Genomic DNA, 4,592 nt, shown 5'->3' with positions numbered 1-4,592 from the left:
TTTGTTGGATTGAATCTTGCTCATGCTATGATTTTATCTATATTAGATTGAATCTTTTGGGAATCAATGAGATTTAATATGATGCATGTCTAGTATAAATATGAAAGACACCCGAGGTGATGTCTAGCATCATTTATGGGGCTTCCTGAAGCAACATGGGGCATGCTCAGTACATTAAGATTAAGGATACAACTATGATGTGTTCTTAGCAATACATTTGAGGTCTCATCCCACTTTGATCTGACAAAAGATGGAACTTATGTGTGATTCTTTACCACACTTTTTAGGGTATATCGTAAATTTTCATCAAGGCTCATTAATTTATTCACATTGATTACCAAACCTAGTAAATAAACACATGATTTCTTACTAGGATGATGCATGCGAGCGAAATATCAAATGTTGCTAATAAGCACTCAAAAATCTATTTAGTTTAAGGATACATCAAACAGTAATTAGGTATAATTGTGTAACATCATAATTTTGAATACAATGGTCTGGAATAAAGAAATAAATAGAAGGTGATATAGTATTCACCATGATTGGTGTTACAACATGTTTGACGTCAATCATTAAAACCGATGTAAATTTATAAATAGTAGTAACTTGGTAGAAGAAAGTCGCATGTTGCCTCCCTAATGATCGAAGTCTTAGGGTAGCATTCGCACTTGGCACCCATTAGTCTTTTAAACCGGTTCCGGCATTGTCCATCATCCCATCCGTCTTCCACACAACTATCTCGACACATTCCATTTTGATCAAGATGGCATTTATCCCAATGGTTGTGATAGCACATGTTTTCGGTAGATGAAACCTCACCTATGTATAAATAGACAAGGTTAGGAGAAGTAATATGAATGAATGTGTCCAACAATGTTGATATGTCATTGCACAACATGAAACTTTGGCGAAATGTTGATACTATGGATAATTATACTTACTACATGTAGCCATAAGGCAGAAAAGAATCAAACAACACATGGTTGTCTTCCTCCAGGCCTCCATGGTATAATGGGAGAATGTCGGTGATTTTGCTGAGAGAAGGAAAAGAATGTTGTGAAGATGGTGTGTGTTTTGGTTTCTATCGTTTTGAGGTTCTTATAATGTCCATGCCCTATAGATAGTATAAATAGTTAGGTCGTAAGGCCAAGAGGAAAGCAAGGAAGCAAAATTAACCGGAGGAATACAACTAAGTGAACTAAACTTGGCACACACCTTACAACTTAAAATAAATAGTATATCTATCACCTATCTAAGTTTAGCTTGTTGAACTGAATCATTCTGCACATTGACAGGTGATAAGTGCATTACTATTTATATCGCATCCAAACTAAGATTGACGGTAAAGCGCATTGGCTACAAAAAGGGAACCAATGATATGTTATTAATTTATCTATGATTTTTGTTCTATTCATTCCACAATTCTATTAATTACAAAAATATTCATATTTATTTGGACCAACATATTAATCAAGTTTGTAGATCTAGTTCATGTTTTCAATACATATGCTTTAAGTGAAAATAGGTTTTTGGAGTTCCATGGGAAATCTGGAAAATTAGGAGGGTCAATTTAGTAAAGGAAGGGAATCAAAAGTCCAAGGAACAAGGTCAGGAAGGACATTGGTGTATGGACACCCTGCCTAGGTTCTTATGCACACTCTGTCGGAGTTGATTTCTGATGCCCTTGGTATATATACACCTCAAAAAACTTGGTCATATTTATCATATTTTTTTTGTTTGGTGGCACTTCGCAACCCAAGGCCATCATATCTATAGTCATATTAAGGTAAGCTTCCTGAGCAAGGAAAGATCGCCATCTTAGTTAACATTGATAATTGATGCTCTCATGGCAATATGTGAGGTGCCCATCAACAACATCAATCATTGTGCTCTCATGATAAAGAGATAAAATCTGTTAGGTTATTCTTTATCTTTCATTTTTCCAACAATAGGTAAAAAAAATCATGTTTTAACTTCTTCAGATGGCATTGACATTGTAGTCTTAACAACATGGCACAGGGGAGTCCATCACTGACCACAGGGAAAATGTTTGCAATCATAAAACCATCCCACGTGATTTCTAAACCAAGAATCATATGCGAATATGGAGTCAGTCACTGACAATTCGTTTCATTAAATTGTGTGTGATGGCATAACTATCTCTTGTTGTTTCTTCCCATATACCATTTGTGATGATACTAGTCATCACACACGTTACATGTCAGATGGAACGTGTGCATTGTACTGTCAATAGCACATGCAAAAGTTCAAAAAATCACTTTATTCTAGTTATGTATTGCACATGTTACATTCTAGGTGAACCGTGTGATTTAATATGTTCATAAAACATGTATTCTTTTAATAAATTGTGGGATTTGATGTAACCATAAATTTCTTCGTTGGATCACAACCCAATAGACGCCTTGAGATGTAACACTCAGTGTACTCCTTTGGAAAGCACTAAACAGAAAGGCATTTAGTTACACGACAATATTAAATGTTGCAACATGGCAAGGCGGTGAAACAGAAGTAAACTACCCTATCTAGTCATATTAAATGAGGTGGGAAACATTTACATAGCATCTCTCAAAAATACCTCATGGCATTTAATTAGGATAATTAAGGTTCTTCCCTAAACAGTATTATAGGAGTTGCTAACAAGAAACTCAATGGTATATGTGAAAATAAAGTTAATTGGCTATGAGTTTAGTTGCAATCTACACATTTGTACAGTCCTAAACCATATATAAAAAATTTTGATCCGAACTGAAGTTAATTAGTTACGAGTTTAGCCATTTTACAAGGGTATTTGAGCAATTTTAATTCAGACACCAAGTTAAAAATTGTTGACATATGTGAAAATAACTTATGAAGAAACTTGACGAAATTCTAAGAAACTTACATATATAACATATTTTAATCGGACCAATGGTTTAAAAGTTATAGTATATGCATACAAATGGCATTTTTCAAAATTACGGAAATAACTAATATAGATAACAAGACTAACACAACTGAGCATTAGATATTAAATCGCACCCATAGGCGGTGCATAGCAGACTCGCTATTGTGCCAAAGCCCGTTACAGGAGGCCAGCAAGCGAGAGGCGCTAAAATGCCTACACGTGAGATATAGGAGGGGCACCCACCTTGTGGCCCAATGGGCGTTTGGTGACAGGGGCAGAGCAAGGCGGCGTGACTGCTAGATGGGCTAGCAGATCTAGCTAGGTTGCTTGGCTAAAGGCAGTCGGATTGCTGCGGGCAAGTTGTTGGCTGGCCCACATGCATTAAGCGAGCTAGGACGCAGGCAGACGATGCAGACGAGCTCGAGGCTCCATCGAGCATGCCGGCAGAGAGCATCTGCTCGGGGACATTCATAGTGAGGGCTAGATAGGGAAGGAACAGACTGATCCAGGAGTGAGGAGGCGAGGGTCCTCGATTTTGGTTAGCGGCGAGCTGCTTCGGCCTGGTTGGTTCCCCAGTAATAAGAAATAGAGTTGAGAGGGAAAGGAGGAAGGGAGAAGAGGCCACGATGATGACACGCTGCTTCTAATCGCTAGCGGCTCATCATTCGTCGACATGAGGTGGGGATCGTGTGCGTGGAGCTACGCACCGCTCGAAGGAGCTCGAGTGTCTCCCATGGCATGGAGGGTTGTGCTTTAGAAGGGGATCTCATGGCTCAGATTAAGGTTGGGCTGGGTTTGGGTGGTTGTGGACTAAAATCAAAGGAGTCATCCCCAAATTTTTACGGTTTACAAGAAATGGAATGGAGGCAATGCCATTTTTTGCATGGAAAATGGAGGAAATGCCTTAAATAGACAGGTACATCAACGGAAGTGTTACATCAACGAAAGTGTTATTCTGCTCGAGAGCTCAAATGAGCTTGGGTGAACAGCAAAATCGACAGAAGATGAAAAAAATTCAAAAAAATTCTGAAGTTTATTTGTGGTCACCTTTGACAAAAGTTTTCTATGTTTGAAAATTTTCATCAAGAAATGACATCCGTGGAAGTCATGACAAAAAAAATCAGTACTCCAAAATGCTTTAAAAATTAGCATTTTTGGTGTATCAATTTTGTTTTTTTACGACTTCCAGGAATATTCTTTCATTATAAATTTTTACAAGCACATAGAACATTTGTCAAAGGTTAACGCAAAAAAAATGGAATTTTTTGAATTTTGTACTATTTTCCTGATTTTACTGTTCAATAGGAGCATTTGAGCTCGGGTGCAAATACTCCACGTCCGTACATCAACCACTCTCTTGAAGAAAAAGACAACCCTTTGTTTGACACGAGAAATAATAACAAACAACGATGGTTATCATGTTACTATATCTCTACGCGCCAGGGGAAATAAAAAAAATTGCGGGCGTGCCAGTGTACTGTAGTACACAAAGAAAAGGATGCGGGAAACGAGTATTTCATTAATCTCATTGGAGAAACAAAAGTACAAGATCCCGTAAAGAAAAAGTGCGCTCCGGGGCCTACTAGCGCGGCCAGCCTGACTATGGCGATTGCGGTCTCCTGGTTTCCGGGGCCTCGGAAGGCTCCCGGTTAATTACTCCTGCAGGTTGCTCCGTGAGATACCTCCG

The 4,592-nt window shown here is 38.4% G+C and overlaps 1 long non-coding RNA gene across 1 annotated transcript; it reads right to left on the bottom strand.

The window, feature by feature from the left end:
* Positions 1–462: 462 nt before the first annotated feature.
* On the bottom strand, positions 463–1,072 carry LOC119270869. The gene is made up of 2 exons (XR_005134333.1): positions 942–1,072; positions 463–819 (listed from the first exon to the last, which is right to left on the bottom strand). It is a non-coding gene; the product is annotated as an uncharacterized LOC119270869 (long non-coding RNA).
* Positions 1,073–4,592: the final 3,520 nt, after the last annotated feature.

This window comes from Triticum dicoccoides, chromosome 3A (assembly GCF_002162155.2).
Source record: "Triticum dicoccoides isolate Atlit2015 ecotype Zavitan chromosome 3A, WEW_v2.0, whole genome shotgun sequence".
Lineage (NCBI taxonomy): Eukaryota > Viridiplantae > Streptophyta > Magnoliopsida > Poales > Poaceae > Triticum > Triticum dicoccoides.
The sequence above is the reverse complement of the archived record's forward strand: the minus strand, read 5'-3'. Positions and strand labels throughout refer to the sequence as shown.